This window comes from Rhinoderma darwinii, chromosome 3, assembly GCF_050947455.1.
Source record: "Rhinoderma darwinii isolate aRhiDar2 chromosome 3, aRhiDar2.hap1, whole genome shotgun sequence".
NCBI classification, from domain to species: Eukaryota; Metazoa; Chordata; class Amphibia; order Anura; family Rhinodermatidae; genus Rhinoderma; species Rhinoderma darwinii.
The window spans coordinates 17620741-17639199 of NC_134689.1; the positions used below are offsets into that span (position 1 = coordinate 17620741).

General features: G+C 43.6%; 1 long non-coding RNA gene across 1 annotated transcript; it reads right to left on the bottom strand.

Annotated features, from left to right (window-relative positions):
- Nucleotides 1–601: 601 nt before the first annotated feature.
- On the bottom strand, nucleotides 602–11229 carry LOC142750867 (uncharacterized). Its single transcript, XR_012882623.1, has 3 exons — nucleotides 11161–11229; nucleotides 959–1062; nucleotides 602–727 (listed from the first exon to the last, which is right to left on the bottom strand). It is a non-coding gene; the product is annotated as an uncharacterized LOC142750867 (long non-coding RNA).
- Between the last annotated feature and the right edge of the window lie 7230 nt (nucleotides 11230–18459).

The following is an 18459-nucleotide window of genomic DNA, read 5'->3' on the forward strand; positions in this document are numbered from 1 at the left end:
CTCCTAATCAGGGAACACTAGGTCACCTACCTACCCCGAACTCCCTCCTAATATTGAACTAGGATACCGTGGACGCACCAAAAAAAAATATTCTGAGGGCCTACCATGAAGTTATATATAACATCATCCTTAGCAGCAAGTAAGGTTGTCATCTGCTGGGCCTTTGTGTCAGAACCTGGGCCCACAGGTGGATCCAGTGGTATTCTGGATAAATTAATTATATACCAGGTGGTCTACTTACCCTCACCATCTCCTGTATTGGACACCATATAACCTACTTTATCATCCCAGTAAATTTTACCTACACCTGCCCCAATGGGCAACAGAAAATATTACCTTCCACTTGAATAAATACCCCTTCCTACCCTTACATACCCTTTCCTACCCTTCCTACAGGTACAACATAACCTATCTGCCCCACTGGATGCCATGGACGATAGCAGGAAAGAATAGCGTAGCATATGGATCTTTTTGTTTCTTTTTGTTTTTTTTTTTACATTACTGACTATAGCACAAATAACTGATTTAAATAGATGAATCAGTTTCTACTGGGAAACAGACGCCAAAATAACGGCAGTATGAACGCGGTCTCATTTGCATTTTTATATTGTGTCTCCAATTGTTTCATTGATTACAGGGAAATTGAGGTAACAGATGGGGCAATTCTAGGACACGGAGCATCAAACCGGTCCAGCTCCAGTCATCCAGCTCATCCCGGCGGAAGTCTCTAGACAGGTAGAGATATGTAAAGTATAGTTAAAAAAGCTTTTGTTTGCTTTTGAAATAAAAATCTCAGCCCTCCCCGTTTCCTAATCACGTGAAACCTGTAAACAATAAAGCCACAAGACTCATCCAGACACAAGCCTGGCGCTCGTCGCGGTCCGCGCGGATCAACCTTTGTCCTCATCGCACCTTTACAACACTTTGATCTTCTCTAATGATTTTTAAACATACTCACTTCTACTATCCGACATGGAGTTATGTTACACATCATTGACAGCCTGCCGCCCATCAACCAACAGCTGGAGAACAAGCTTCTTGTCGTCTACTCAGTCAGAGTTACTTAGAAGAAATGAGAGAAATCATAATGTTCTAAATAGCAATACCCCGAACATAAAAAAATTCTAAAAATAATCACCAGTAATTCGAAGTCCTTGAGTCGTCCTATTCTGTCAAGTTGATAACATTTTCTTTTTATCTGTTTACGTTGGGTGACAATTTTGTTGGTATTACATTTTTCAAAGGGGTTGTCCCCCATCTTTTCTAGAGTCCTGAATGGCTAGCACAATTTGTTATTTAGCAACGCATAACTTGAAGCTCCCAGGCCCCCGGTGCAAAAACTATAACAGGGCTCCCCAACCATCGGTCATTTATGGTACTGCTGTCCTCTTATGTGGCAGAAGGGCCATTACACTCCCCAGGCACCCGTGCCAGATCAGACTGTTACCTCTACACCGTTAGGCTCCATGCACACAACTGTGCCCGTAACTAATACCCGTAATCATGGGCAGGGACGGCTGTGGACAGTCGGACGTATTTATGGGTCCGTGCTCCTATTATAAAGTATGGGAGCACCGTTCGTAAAATAAAAAAATAGGACGTCCTATGTTTCTACGGCACGGAGACCTTCCCGTAAATACGGGAATGTGTCCGTTGGCCATAGAAACGAATGCTTTTACGGTCGTGTGCATGGGGCCTAATAGTTATGCCTCTAGATACATGGAAGGTCAAGGGTATGGAGATTCCTGGGCAAAACATTGGGGGGGGGGGGGCATCCTACATTGTTTTGGAAGGAAAGGAAAAGAAACACTATATGAAAAAAACAAAAACAGTCTGCAGATGAAAGATTAAGGCTACGTGCACACAACCTTTGTTTTCATCAGTGTACTATCCGTATTTCTAACGGATAGCTCACTGACCCATTTGTTTAATTATTTAACCCCTTCCCGACATTTGCCGTACATGTACGTCATGGAAAGCATTGACTTCCCGCAAAATGCCGTACATGTACGTCAAATGTTTGGCACCGGCTCAGAAGCTGAGTCGGTGCCATCATCACCGGATCTCAGCTGTATCTTACAGCTGACATCCGACTGTAACGGCGGGGACCGAAATTAGCTTCGATCCCCGCCATTAACCCCTTAAGTGCAGCGCTCAAACGCGATCGCTGCACTTAAGGTGTTTGCAGCTCATCGGAGCCCCAGCAATGAAATTGCCGGGGTTCCGGTGGCTGCAATGGCAACCGGAGGCCTAATACTGGCCTCCCGGTCTGCCTAGCACCGAAGCCGGTCAAGATCCGCCCGGCGGCGGAGCCTGATCGGCTTCCGTAGCTGCCGGCAAGATGGCGCCGGGTCAGGAGCTGATCCGGCGTCATCAGCGGTGGAAGTCAGCTGTACTGTACAGCTGACATCCACCTGTAACGGCAGGAACCGGAGCTAGCTCCGATCCCTGCCATTAACCCCTTCGATGCAGCAATCGAAAGCGATTGCTGCATCGTAGCGGTTACTAGCAGATCGCCAGCCCTGACAGGCAATCGGGACTGGCGACTGCTGTTATGGCAACAGGAGACACAATGGTCTCCTACTCTGCCATTACGGAAGGCGATTTAGGACCCGCCGGGAGGCGAAGCCTAATCGGCTTGCTGTCAGTGAATGACTGACAGATCTAATACATTGCAATACATAGGTAGTGCAATGTATTAGAAAAAAAAATATCTGACCGTTGGACCTTCAAGTCCCCTAGTGGGACTTGAAGAAAAGTGTAAAAAAAGTATAAAAAAGTGTAAAAAAAAGTGCAAAAAATAAAAGTTTGAAAACAATAAAAGTTTCAAGTAATCAAATAAAACACAATCCCCCTTTTACTCTTATCAAGTCCTTTATTATTGAAAAATAATAATAAACCATATGTATTTGGTATCGCCACGACCGTAACGACCTGAGGTATCAAAATATTGTATTATTTATTGCACGCGGTGAACAGCGTAAAAAAAAACGTAAAAAACGTTACCAGAGTTTCTGTTTTTTAGTCACTTTGCCCTACAAATATTAGAATAAAAAGTGATCAAAAAGTCGCACGTATCCAAAAATGGTACCTATAAAAACTATAGCTCGTCCCGCAAAAAACAAGCCCTCATACACCTCCGTCGACAAAAAAATTAAAACGTTATGGTTCTCACAACTTGGCGACAGAAAAAATACATTCTTTTTACAAAAATTTTATTGTGAAAAAAGTTGTAAAACATAAAAAAGTGCTATAAATTAGGTATCGCCGGAATCGTACTGAACCGCAGAATAAAGTTAACATGTAATTTATAACGCATGGTGAACGCTGTATAAAAAAACCGAAAAAAGCTGTGCCAGAATTGCATTTTTTTGTTTACCTGGCATCCCAAAAAATAGGATAAAAGGTGATCAAAAAGTCACATGTACCCCAAAATGGTACCAATAATAACTACAGCTCATCCCGCAACAAACCAGCCCTCATACCGCTACGTCTATGAAAAATAAAATCAGTTATGGCTCCAATAAGTCAGGAAATAAAAAAATATGCAGTTGTGCCCGAGGGGAACATTTCTTCAGTTTGAAGAGGCGATTTATCAAGGACCTAAAATTAGGGAACCAGGAAAGGGAGGGCCCAAACATATCCGCTGGAAGCGACGGTGCCCGTATTATACCAGGACAACACTTCCCAGCAAAATTCCTCAAACTACAAAGGTGCGGAGTGTGGACCAAAAGGGGGATAAGAAATTACACCATTTATCAGTGCGACACTGGCCTGTGCGGAAAGGATTGCTTCACAGCGTAACACACATCTATGGATTATTTTTTTTTTTTTCATACCACCTGACTATGCCCCTTATATACTCCGCCCCGCTTACATGTACCCCCACATTATAAAACACCAGCAATACTCAAACAAATTTAGTACCAAGCAAAATCCGCTCTCCAAAAGCCAAATGGTGCTCCCTCGGCTCTGAACCCTACAGCGTGCCCAAACAGCAGTTTCCTTCAACATATATGGCATCGTCATACCCGGGAGAACCCTTTTCACAATTTTTGGGGTGTGTGTCTCCAGTGTCATAAGCTGGGCATGACATATTTGCCACTGAATGGCATATCTAGGGAAAAATATAAATTTTTAATTTGCACCATCCGCAGCGCATTCATTTATGGAAAAGACCTGTGGGGTGAAAATGCTCACTACACCCCTTAATAAATGCCTTGAGGGGTGCAGTGCCCATAATGGGGTCACTTCTCAGGGGTTTCTTTTTATTATTTCACATCTGAGCCTCTGCAGTTGTGAACCAATACTTTGTAAATCGCCAAATTAGGCCTCCACTCCGCATGGTACTCTTCACTCCTGAGCCCTGTCATATGTCCAGGCAAAAGATTAGTGCCCCATGTAGGGTGTTTCTAAAACCGGGAAACACCGCATAATAATTAGAGAGCTGTCTTGTTATGGTGGCACAAGCCGGGCACCACATATTGGCATATCTATGGAAGAAAATCCCATTTTCACTCTGCAACATCGAGTGAACACTAATTTCTACAAAACACCTGCAGGGCTAAAATGCTTACTACACCCCTTGGTAAATGCATTGAGGGGTGTCGTTTCCAAAATGGGGTCACTTCTGGGGGGTTTCCACTGTTTTGGGCCCACAGGCGCCCAGAAACCAATCCAGCAACATCTGCACTCCAAATGGCGGTCCTTTCCTTCTGAGCCCTGCCGTTTGCCCAAACAGCAGTTTATGACCACATATGGGGTATTGCCGTACTCGGGAGAAATTGCTTTACAAATTTTGGGTTCTTTTTTTCCTTTATTTGTTGAGAAAATGAAAACATTTGCGCTAAAGCTACGTCTTATTGAAGAAAAAGGACTGTTTTTATTTTCACTGCCTAATTCTAATAAATTCTATGAAACATCTGTGGGGTCAAAATGCTTACTACACCCCTAGATGAATTCCTCAAGAGGTGTAGTTTCCTAAATGGAGTCCCTTTTTGGGCGTTTTCATTGTTTTGTCCCCTCAGGGGCTTTGCAAATGTGACATGGCCTCCACAAACCATTCCTGCTAAATGTGATCTCAAAAAGCGAAATAGTGCTCTTTCCCTTCTAAGCCCTGCCGTGTGTCCAAACAGCCGTTTGTTACCACATGTGGGGTATTGTTTCACTCGGGTGAAATTGCTTTACAAATTTTGTGGTGCTTTTTCTCCTTCAGTCCTTCTGGAAATGAGAAAAAATTAGCTAAACCTAGATTTTTTTTAAAAAAATGTAGATTATTATTTTCAGGGCCTACTTCCAATATTTTCTGCAAAAAAACTGTGGGGTCAAATCGCTCACTATACCCCTAGATAATTTCCTCAATGGGTGTAGTCTCCAAAATGGGGTCACTTGTGGGGGGTTTCCACTGTTTTGTCCCCTCAGGGGCTTCGTAAATGTGACATGGCCTCCGCAAACCATTCCTGCTAAATGTGGACTCCAAAAGCCAAATGGCGCTCTTTCCCTTCTAAGCCCTGCCGTGTGTCCAAACAGCCGTTTATTACCACATGTGGGGTATTGTTTTACTCGGGAGAAATTGCTTTACAAATTTTATGGTGCTTTTTCTCCTTTAGTCCTTGTGGAAATGAGAATAAATTAGCTAAACCTACATTTTCTTTGAAAAAATTTAGATTATCATTTTCACAGCCTACTTCCAATAATTTATGCAAAAAACCTGTGGGGTCAAAACGCTCACTATACCCCTAGATAATTTCCACAATGGGTGTAGTTTCCGAAATGGGGTCACTTGTGGGGGGTTTCCACTGTTTTGTCCCCTCAGGGGCTTTGTAAATGTGACATGGCCTCTCAAACCATTCCTGCTAAATTTGAGCTCCAAAAGCCAAACGGCGCTCTTTCCCTTCTCAGCCACGCCGTGTGTCCAAATATCCATTTATTACCACATGTGGGGTAGTGTTTTACTCGGGAGAAATTGCTTTACAAATTTTGCGGTGCTTTTTCTCCTTTAGTCCTTGTGGAAATTAGAAAAAAAATCACTAAACCTACATTTTCTTTGAAGAAATGTTGATTTTAATTTTCACGGCCTACTTCCAATAATTTCTGTAAAAAACCTGTGCGGTCAAAATGTTCACTACACCCCTAGATAATTTCCTTGAGGTGTGTAGTTTCCCAGGTGGGGTCACTTTTGGGGGATTTTGACTGTTTTGGCACCGCAAGAGCCCTTCAAACCTGACATGGTGCCTAAAATATATTCTAACAAAAATAAAGCCCCAAAATCCACTAGGTGCTCCTTTGCTTCTGAGGCCGGTGCTTCATTCCAGTAGCACGCTACGGCCACATGTGGGATATTTCCTAAAACTGCAGAAACTGGGCAACAAATATTGAGTTGAATTTCTCTGCTAAAACCTTCTGTGTTATAAAAAAAATTGTATTAAAAATTTATTTCTGCAAAAAAATATGAAATTTGTACATTTCACCTCTACTTTGCTTTAATTCCTGTGAAATGTGTAAAGGGTTAAGACATTTTCTAAATGCTGTTTTGAATACTTTGAGGGGTGAAGTTTTTAAAATGGGGTGACTTTTTGGGGGTTTCTAATATATAAGGCCCTCAAAACAACTTCACAACTGAACTGGCCCCTGTAAAAATAGCCTTTTGAAATTTTCTTGAAAATGTGAGAAATTGCTGCTAAAGTTCTAAGCCTTGTAACGTCATAGAAAAATAAAAGGATGTTCAAAAAACGATACCAATCTAAAGTAGACATATGGGGGATGTTAATTAGCAACAATTTTGTGTGTTATAACTGCCTGTCTCACCTGCAGATACATTTAAATTGAGAAAAATGCTAATTTTTGCAATTTTTCACTATATTTTCGTGTTTTTCACAATTAAATACTGAATGTATCGACCAAATTTTACCACTATCTTAAAGTCCAATGTGTCACGAAAAAACAATCTCAGAATTGCCCGGATAGGTGAAAGCATTTCAACGTTATTACCACATAAAGTGAAACATGTCAGATTTGAAAAATGAGGCTCTGTCAGGAAGGTCAAAAGTGGCTAAAGAGGGAAGGGGTTAATGGACCCATGCACACTACCATGTTTTTTCACGAATTCGTGTGGGGGCGTAGGATCGGAAACTCAGAGCAGGTCCTATTCCTATCCGTGTTTGCGGCTCGGTCTCGCCCATTCAAGTGTATGGAAATGTGAAAACCACAGACGGCATACAGATGTTTTGCGGATCCGTTGTTTACGGTTTGAAAAATACAAACGGTCGTGTACATTTTGCCTAAAATTAACAGCTACAATAATTAAACAGTAACAAATTGTAACAGAATCCACACAATAGTCTCAAAAACATCCATAGAGTTCCAAGCAGTTCAAAATAATAGTGGTGGAGACCCCAGGGCGTTTGCACTATTTGCCCTCCCCTTTTTGTATAGCAGGGGGGGGGCATACTATGGGCAGCAGAATAGTGGTCCAGTAGATTAGGGGCCCACTGTCACCTTAGAAGTAGTAACCTCCTGCGGTCTAGTAGATTGCATGTAAGGGACTAAACTAATGAATTTCATGGCTCTCAATTACTGGAGGATTGGGAGGCTCCATGATGATCTATTGACGAGGAAGGGGCCTATATACTATGCTTGCCAAGGGGCCCAATGCTGCCTGCCCCTGCTACATAGATATATTATTCATGAAAGGACTAGGGACGTTGGATGACAACCCACGTGGGAGCTTTAACGGTGGCCCTTTGGTTGTCAGCTTAAGCAGAAAAAGACTACAATAATTTTTAACAACTTGGTGAGAGAAGAGGGCAGATTTATAATTGGTTATCAGTTCTGACGTAAAGGGTTAATCAGAGTCCACTTGGCTATTTTCATATCTTCTATCTGTTTCAGTGGGCTTGGAACATGCTTGCCGCGGCCACCTCTCCGCCAGGAATGGGGACTTCATAGATGTCTTGGATGATGAGATATGAGGAGCTGTTTGATGTCTCCATACAATGTAGAGCTGCTTTAACTGGCCCATAGTCAAAATAGGAGCTCCGCAGAAAATCTAATATTTTCACAGTCCAGGGCTGATATTTTGTCAGTCAAGGAAAGAGTAGGGCGTTTGAGTGCTTTAGAAAGCATCATGGACCCTTTAAGTTGGGATTCTTGTGGGAGGTCACGACACAGACCCCTAACAATGGCAAGTAATGAGTTAAATTAGGGTAGAATTCCCCTTTAATATCAATAATATGACCTTTAAATAGTATATCCACTTTATCAACCAATATTTTATTTGCTCCAATGCATCTAAAATAAAAAATAAAGCAAGTTTGCAAGTAGCCTTGATAAAAAAAAATATCTCCTACCGTTTTGTGTATACAGCTGCTATGCAGATATATACGTGCTTCGGGGTCACAAACTATAGATTAAACGTATATTCTGATTCTGTATTTATAATCCCTTCTTTAGCCTAGGTTCAGCTAACTTACTAAATATATGTTAGAAATCTGAGTTTTTTACACTTTATAAGAAAAAATTTAAAACTATACAGAGAATGAATGTCGCCACTAGGTGGTGCTGTGTTATCAGGGGCATATAAGGGGAGGAATACATAGATAAATTACAGTCGGCATTCATAGATTTGTTGTAGAGTGAGGTGCGGGAATCTGAACAGGTGAGGACGGCAGGCATTCAGAGGAAGCCATGTGTAGACCACGGACTATTGACTCACTTCATTCCAAGCAGGGACAACAGCATCTGCTATTTACTTAGTCCATGTGATGTGATGGGACATGTGTGAGGCCTGGCTTTGTCCTGCACAGAGAACCTGGGTTTTCGGTGGCACAAGTGTACCACCTGTGGGGGGTATGAAAGAATGCCACATTTGCCAACCAACCAGAAAGAATCTTGATTATTTTTATTGTGCCACATACCATTTGCAGCCTTAAAAAATAGTTGCCCTTGGTTCTCATCCGGCTTTTCACAGATCTTGAAATGCATAAAAATCTAATTTATATTACAATCAAAGCAGAGGCATAACTAGAAGCTACTGGGCCACGGTGCAAAATCTATAACAGGGCCCCCCACCTACCATGTGCCATTTATAATACTGGTGTCTTTTTTATGTCGCAGAGGGGCCAATGGGCCTCCTCAGGCACCAAGGGCATGTGTGACTGCCACCTTTGAACCTCCTAGGTTATACCCTAGAATCAAAGTTTACAAACACTATACATTCTCATGTAGGGCATATCAACGTCATAAAACGAGGGCCTCATTCAAAGGCTTTCTTTCCCTGCCAACCAGGACCTGAGGTGGCATAATAAGCCCCTCTGTTGAAGGTAAGTGACTCTACCGGTTTTCCACAGGAGGGGACAACTTTTTTTTATTATTTTTTATTGCTCTTTGAATTAAATAACAGAACCCAAAACGGGTTGTCTCCTTTAGAAAACCCAATTTTAAATAACTTATCATGGCCTCTTTCTGGACCTCCATCAAATAGTGAAAACAGAGCAATTACAAAGAGTGTCTCTCACCCTGGAGGACCAGCAAGTCTGTGAATTAAACATATAGCCCATTCATTTCAATAGGCAGCTTGTAATGCTTCATGTCCCCTGTGGTGGCACTGCAGGGAAACCAAACACTTGGTGCCAGTTTCCTCCACATAGTGCAGCTGATCACTGAAGGTGGAGTCATATGCACTGTGATCAGTTTATTTTCAGCATCCCTTCTAAAGGACCTTTTACACTGGCCGACAATTGGCAGATGCAGCGACCGCCGATCAACGAGACATCTTTGATCGGCACTCGTTTGCTCCTGTCACACGGAGCTATGGATGGGGACGAGCGGTCGTTACTCCGATTGCTCATCCCCATACATTATTATCATGTTGGCAGCGCCTCTCCCTCTTTACACAGGGAGAAGTGCTGCCGACATCGATAATATTTAACTTTTTTAAAACGATACGATCAGAAGATGATTGGGCGTTTGCTTGTTCATCTGCTGATCGCTGCCCTGTTTACACAGGGCAATTATCGGCAACGAGCGTTATATGAACACTTGTCTGCCCGATAATCGGCCAGTGTAAAAGGGCCTTAACACAAAGGTATCGTCCAAAGCAGAGAATTCCCTGAATAAGTCTCATCCGTGCAGGACACCACATTGTACATACTTATATAATAACAAACATCGCTGAGACATTTTTATAAGTGAACCCCCCTGTTTTCAGCTTTGTTTGCCTTTGCTCTGAGCCACGTTGTGTTAAACAATGGAGCTGGATGAAGTTTGTTGAATGACGCTTCGTAGGGTCTGGTGATACCAACTGCAAGTGTTAAGTGATGGGCGATGTAACAACTGTGCAGCCTCCAGGACACACACGTCCCACTGCAGTATATGTCGGTTCTCCGGGGGGATCCTATTCTCATCTGTTTCATTCTTCAGGGGTTAAAGGGCTTATGTATGTATCTTGTTTCCAATAAACAATATGCAAATGAGTGACATAAATTATATATTAACTTTTCTCAAAATATCATGTATCATTATTTTATTGTATATTCTATAAAACGTCAGGTGTGATGTGTTAAAGGGGATGTCCAAATAGGTGATGAATGTCTGATCACTTAAACCCCCATCACTATAACCCCAATTAATCACTAGGACGGGGGGACCCGAGCCTCCTTTTCCTTCTCACTGAAAGTCAGCAATGAGCAGGAGTCTAAATGGATCGTCAGTTCTGCTCCAATCAATGTCTATGGGGCTGAATGCAACAGCTGAGCGCTGTATTCGGCTATCTCCGTCAGCCTCATAGACTTTGAATGGAGTGGCGGGCGCATACTCGACTGCAGCTCCATTTAGACTCCTCTTCACTGCAGTCGTGCAGTGAAGAGGAACGGGAGGCTCAGGACCTCCGTTCTAGTGATCAGTGGGGGTCATAGCGATCAGATTTTTATCACCTATCCTGTGGACAACCCTTTTAACCTCAATATTCCACTCCTTTTGATCATACGCACAGGGATCTATGAAGATAAGATATATATATCTAACTGTAGCATGGTGTTGGGGATGGCTATCCAGCACGCCCTCCCCGCTGCACTCCCTCTGCCTGGTGGGTGGCATACCAGAAATTGCAATCCCGACCCACCACAGCGCTCCATCTACCTGGCGGAGTGCCTGTCGACTCACCTGGAGCTGTGGCATCCCTACAGCTCTCTGCTCTGCACTGCGTCCAGCTCATCCGCAGGGTCGAGACCCGGCTGCATCTATATGACATCATAGGTTGGAGAACTTAAAGGGTAACTGCTCCTGGAATTCGTTGCTTGATTCTCAGCTGTGATGGTGCGTTACCTGGTGTTATTCCTGTGCTTCCTTCTGTTTCACCCTGTTTTGTCTTGACCGCTTCTTTTCTATAGTCTGTGCACTGATTTTTGGCCTGACCCTGACTTTGCCTTCTGATAATGATTTCTGGATCTGATGTTGCCCTCCCGCTACTGAACCGGATTAGTTTTGACCACCATATTGATTATACCCGCCATTTGCATCCTGACCATCTATTGTGTATCTATCCTAGAGACCGTGACCTGGGAATTCTACCGGCTACACGGGCCAGTTATCGGGCAAACGAGCGCTCATAAGAACGCTCGTTCCCGATCGTTGCCCGTGTAAAGTTTGGCCAGTGCAACGAACGCCGATTAACGAGACAGCTCATTGAACTGCTCTCATTTGCTCCTTTCACAAGGAGCCAGTATGGGGACGAGCGCTCGTTACTCCGTTACACAGGGAGATTTCCTGCCGACAACGATAATATTTTACACGATACAGTTAGCTGATGAACGACCGTTTGATCGTTCAGATGCTGATCGCTGCCCTGTTTACACAGGGCAATTATTGGGAACGCTGTGAATGCTCGTTTGCCTGATACTTGGCCAGTGTAAAAGGGCCTTTAGACTCCACACCCAAAGTAAGCAGTCCCTGTCATTTATCTTTCTTATCTCCTGACAAACTACTCCTGCTCTGGAGCGCATCTGTATCTCCAACAAGTTCGCATAATGTCAATGAAGTCTGTTCCCGTTCCGCTGCGCTACTCTGAATCACCGCTCCTAGGCCATCATCCAAGTTAGCCGAGTATCGGCACTCATGTACGCTCTTAGGCTTATAGTCGAGTATGGAGTATTTCATATGGAGGTGGTCACCAGAGGAGAGAAAAACAAGAGTAAAAGACAGGGATAGAGATAATATAAGTCCTTGATATGTTTTGTGTGATAACTTATAGTATTCTAGGCAGCCATTTCTAAACTACCTTGATCTCCTTTATGTAAAACAGACGATGGGTGCCAATCCCTAATTGCTGCCATTACTGTGCTTAATTTTATGATGCATGATACATTCTACAACAATGCAAATTAATAATACTTAGAAAAAAGTTAATTGAATATTCAAAGACTGAACACAAGGGGACAACTCTGGGATATATACTATATATTTTGTGAAAATGGGGTGCTGTCGCTTTAAGAAAATACAGATATTACCAAATTAACTGGAGTTGAATAATAAAAGTTACCCATTAAAAGACTGTTGTTCTGGTAAATACTGAGCCATATGTGAGAAGATAATACATATTTATTACATTCTGGACCTCAGTCTCTCTTGGTCCGCACATCTACAAGTGACAGACACATCTTTGCAGTCTGTGGTGGCATCTGCCCATGATTGATAACGATTATTCATTGGTGATTAAAGATTACAAATCCTTTAAGTATTACAAGTCCAGGATGATGCAAATGACATTAATGAATTCATCATTCCCTGCTGTTTAGTCGATATTTATAGCAAGAACATTTTGCAGATCGTTGCCCTCCTGTATTATCATATTTCACATATTGGAAATAAATATGTCTTGATTTTTTGGAATGTAGAAAAAAAACAAAAAAACATATATCCATGTGTATGTGGTAGAACTTTTTACAGCTAGACAGTAAAATTCCTTTATTCCGGCATGGAACCTGATAGGTGCTCATGGACGACCATGTAAAAATAAGGAGAAATGGTCTTAAACGGGTATTCCCACAATATAATTGTCACGGCTGTGGGGTGTGTGGACCCACCAGGCCGCTCCGCCATAGTGAAGTATCAGCTGGCTAAACATTCAGTAACAGTCTCTAGGACATGAGTACCTGGATAGATGGTTTTGCAAACACTTGGCTTCGCAGACAGTAGACGTAGCAGACATGTGGCGTAGCAGGCTATTGGAACTGATGACACTTGGCACAGATGACACTTGGCACAAACGACACGTGGCGTGTCAGATGACACGTGGCACAGATGACACCTGGCACAAATGACACGTGGCGTGGCAGATGACACGTGGTACAGAGGATAAACTCGACACTAACTCTAGACTTAGTTCAGAAACAAACACGGTTACTGGATACCGGATACAGGATACGGGAACACTGGGAACAGGATACAACTAAGGAACCATTTGCTTAATGAACATGGGTAGACACAACAACACTCAGGCAAGGAGTGGAAGGGCAGAGCCATTTTTATAGTCCAGGGTGATCTGGGGATTGGTTAGGAAACATTTTACAGGTGGGTGCGCTGGCCCTTTAAGGCCAGGGACGAGCGCACGGGCATGCACCTTAGTAAACACTGTGGAGCAGTGTGTCGGCGTGTGCTGGCATCTCCGGGGAAGGAGACGCGGGCAGGAGCTGAAAGGTCTGCGGTCGCGGCTGCCGAATGGTGAGAGAAGCGGGTGTTACAATAATCTTCTGGCATGCCAGTAAGACGTGTCATAAGCTCACATTGATAGAGAGCTGTGATACCAAACAAAGTTGGAGTTTCCATAACTCCCATAAAATTTTAATGAAGCTGCAGTGAACATGCTCGACCGCCGCTCCATACTAACTCCTCCTCACCATGATCACCATGGTATGAAGAAGCCTAATCCCTGTATTGGGAGCCTAACTACTATATTGGGGCCTAACTACTATATAGGGGCATTTAACCACTATATGTGGGGCCTAACCACTATATGGGGAAGCCTAACTACTATATGTGGGGCCTAACTTCTATATGGCGGTGCCTAAACACTAGATCGAGACCTAATTACTAAATGGGGCCTAACTACTATACGGGGGGACTACTATATTGAGTGGCTAACTACTATATAGGGGGGCTTAACCACTATATGGGGGCCTTAGTATTATATAGAGGTGCCTAACCACTATATGGGGGGATAACTACTACATGGGCACCTAACCACTATATGGGGGCCTAACCACTGTATGAGCCTAACTCCTAATAGGAGTGTCTAACTACTATGTGGGAGCACCTAACCTCTAAAGGGGGAACCTAATTACTATTTGGGGACCTATCTACTATATGGGGGAACAGAATAGGACTACTACTGTGTGGGGGCACAAAGGGGGACATAACTTCTGTGTGGAGAAACTATTACTGTTCAGGGCCTCAGGGGGCATTATTACTGTTTGGGCGGCACTATTGCCGTGTGGAGCACAAAAGAGGGGCACTATTACTGTGCAGGGCCTAAAAGCACGATTATTATTGCCTGTGGCACTATGAATGGCGAGTTTGTGATAAGAGTTGGGAATAAGTGGGGAGGGTTCTGGAAAATCGAGGAGACAAAAATGGCTGTATTTCAAATTCTGAAGAGACGAGTCGTGGCTGGAAAAAGGCATCATGGAAGTCTGGGCCCGAAAAAGGAGAATAGGGAAAGTGAATGACTACAAATAGGAAAATACGTCACCTGTGAGTCATTAGATTTCACTGTACTGTATTCGCTTGTATGCTGTGCAGAGCGTCTGTGTAGAATTGGCATCTAACTCTATATAGTCACTGTATGGTGGTAATATTGGTCTTTGAATAGAGTTTTTTATTCAGTAACAGTATGGGGGTATTATTCAGTCACTATGTAATCGCAATACAGATGTAGCCATTAAATACACAATGTCAAGAAACTTTATCACGCAGCAGCAAGTTATCAGAGTCAAGATAAACTTGGCATCATCTATATGTGGTTATGGTGTGGCAGTATTATTCAGTCACTATGTGATAGTAATATGTGATTATGATGTGGCGGCATTATTCAGTAACAGAATGGTGGTATTATTCAGTCACTATATAGTGGTAATATGTGGTCATGGTATAGAGCTGTGGCGTAACTACCGCCGTAGCAGCAGTAGCGGCTGCTACGGGGCCCGCGGCATGAGGGGGCCCATGTCGCCAGCCGGCACGGGCCCCCACCATGGCCGGAGGCTCCGCTAGCAGCCGCTATGGCTGCTACAGCGGGACGCCACTGAACACTATGGCAGAGCAGGGAGGTATCTCCCCGCTCTGCCATTAACTGGTTCCCGACCGCTGGCTGTGTTTTTACGGTGAGCGGTCAGGGTCCTTAAAACCCGAGCCATAGACATTCTACGGCTCGGGTTTTAACTTGCTGCCCGCGCGATCGGGCAGCTGAATGTCGGGTCTCCAGCTGTCAGTGACTGCCGGGGACCCTGAGGAGAGGATAGAAGCAGCTTTCGCTGCTTCTGTCTTCTCTGATCACTTGTACACAGCGCTCAATGCGCGCTGTGTACAGGAATAGAGACAGCAGCAGCGGCGCTGTCTCTATTCCTCCCGGTGATCATGTGACTGGTCACATGATCGCCGGGTGCCGTTAGTGGCAGACTGCTGCTGGGTCTAATAAGACCCAGCACAGCCCTATTAGTGACAATCGTCACTATGAGAGGGCTGATTTCCCCTGTAACTGGGGCTGCTGTGCAGCTCCAGTTATAGTGGAAAAACATGATGTAAAAGAAAGAAAGAAAATATATAAAGTTCCCCAAAGGTCTTCTTTGACCTTTGGGGGACAGACCATAGTAATAAAAAAATAATAAAGTAAAGTGCAAAAAAAATGTAAATAATAAATACACATAAAATACCCACCCCCAAAAAAAAAAACGTTCCCCCCCGCCAAACATTGTTGTAACGCTAGCGCTGACCCAATTACCCTAATATAGACATGTAATATATAAAAATTTACGGTAGACAATGGTGATCACAAATAAAAGGTCTATTTTAGGGTGAAACTATGTTATTACCAAAAACAAATAGCTCAAACGTAAAAAAGCTTATTTTTTTACTATTATTTTCAAACTTTATGAATAAAAATTCTAAAATAGCAAAAAAGGTGTGTATAAAAACGATAAAAAATGAAACCTGCATTGTCTACGGAAAAAACTTCGCAAAAATCACGTCGTTAGCCCAACAAATAAAAAAGTTATAGCCATTTAACTAACACGTGCTAAAAATGGCTAAACGGTGTCTGGTCCTGAAGGCGCAAAATAGAGCAAAAGACATGTATCCCCCCCCTCTCCACAGGATATGTATCCCCTCTCCACAGGACATGTATCCCCTCTCCACAGGACATGCATCCCCTCTCCACAGGATATCCACAGGACAGGGGATACATGTGTGATCGCTGGCATTGATAGGGAGAACGGGGGACTGAAAGTCCCCTGAAGTTCTCCATCACAAACCTCGGACTTCCGGGGTCTGTGTCGGCAGCTCCGGAGAAATGAATGGAGCGCCGGTCGTGCTTGTGCGCATGCGTGACCAGCGCTCCTTTCATTTTTATTGAGCTGCGCAGACGCCGGAAGTCAGAGGTTAGTCATGGAGAAGTTCAGGGGACTTTCAGTCCCCCGTTCTCCCTATCAATGCCAGCGATCACACATGTATCCCAGATCCTGTGGAGAGGGGATACATGTATTTTGTAGGACACACTGTAGGTCGCATTTTTGTTGGGAGGGGGGACGCTGTATGGCGTTCCCTACAGGGGGGGGACGCTGTATGGCGTTCCCTACAGGGGGGGGACGCTGTATGGCGTTCCTTACAGGGGGGGGGTGGCTGTATGGCGTTCCCTACAGGGGGGGAGCTGTATGGCATTCCCTACAGGGGGGGAGCTGTATGGCGTTCTCTACAGGGGGGGCTGTATGGCGTTCCCTACAGGGGGGCTGTATGGCGTTCTCTACAGGGGGGGCTGTATGGCGTTATCTACAGGGGGCTGTATAGCGTTATCTACAGGGGGGCTGTATGGCATACTCTACAGGTGGATGTATGGCGCTATCTACAGAGGGGGGGGGGCTGTATGGCGTTATCTACAGGGGGGCTGTAAAAAAGGCACTATCTACAAGGGGGGGGGGTTGTGTGACACCCAGGGGAGGGGGGGCCCCAGTCAAAAGTTTGCTATGGGGCCCAGTCTTTCCTAGTTACGCCCCTGGTGTAGAGATATTATTCAGTAACAACATGGTGGTATTATTAGGTCACTATATGGTAGTAATATGTGATTATGTTGTGGCGATATTATTCAGTAACAGTATGGGGGTATTATTCAGTCACTATGTGGTAGTAATAGGTGATTATAGTGTGGAGGTATTATCAGTAACAGTATGGCGGTATTATTCCGACACTATGTGGTGGTAATATGTGGTTATGGTGTGGTGGTATTATTCAGTAACAGTATGGGGGTATTATTCAGTCACTATGTGGTTATGGTGTGGAGGTATTATTCAGTAACAGTATGGGGGTATTCTTCAGTCACTATGTGGTTATGGTGTGGTGGTATTATTCAGTAACAGTATGGGGGTATTATTCAGTTACTATGTGGTTATGGTGTGTCAGTATTAATCAGTAACCGTATGGGGGTATTCTTCAGTCACTATGTGGTTATGGTGTGGTGGTATTATTCAGTAACAGTATGGCAGTATTATTCAGTCACTATATAGTAGTAATATGTGGTCATGATGTAGAGGTATTATTCAGTAACAGTATGGGGGTATTATTCAGTCACTTTGTGGTTATGTTGTGGCAGTATTATTCAGTAACATTATGGGGGTATTATTCAGTAACAGTATGGGGGTATTATTCAGTCACTATGTGGTTATGGTGTGGCGGTATTATTCAGTAACAGTATGGAGGTATTATTCAGTCACTATATAGTAGTAATATGTGGTCATGATGTAGAGGTATTATTCAGTAACAGTATGGTGGTATTATTCAGTCACTATGTGGTGTAATATGTAGATATGGTGTGGCGGTATTATTCACTAACAATATGGTGGTATTATTCAGTCACTATGTAGTGGTAATATGTGGTCATGGTGTGGAGGTATGTGGTCACCTTGTAGTGGTAATTGTGTGGCGGTATTATTTGTCCCTTGTATAATGGTATCATTGGCCTTGGAATATTGGGTGATATTTGTTAATTTTGAGGTATATTATCATACATAGAAAATTGTCTTATAACTATGCTGTTTTTGAGACTAGCAACACCACGGGGGCCTGCACATCCGCGCAAAAGTCTGGGGGGCAGGTTCAAAATTTGACCTTGAGCCCATAGGACTCTAGTTATGCCCCTGCTCGGCTGTTTCCCTAACTACCATTAAACTAAAAGTAGAGAGTCTCGCACATGCGCAGCCAGCT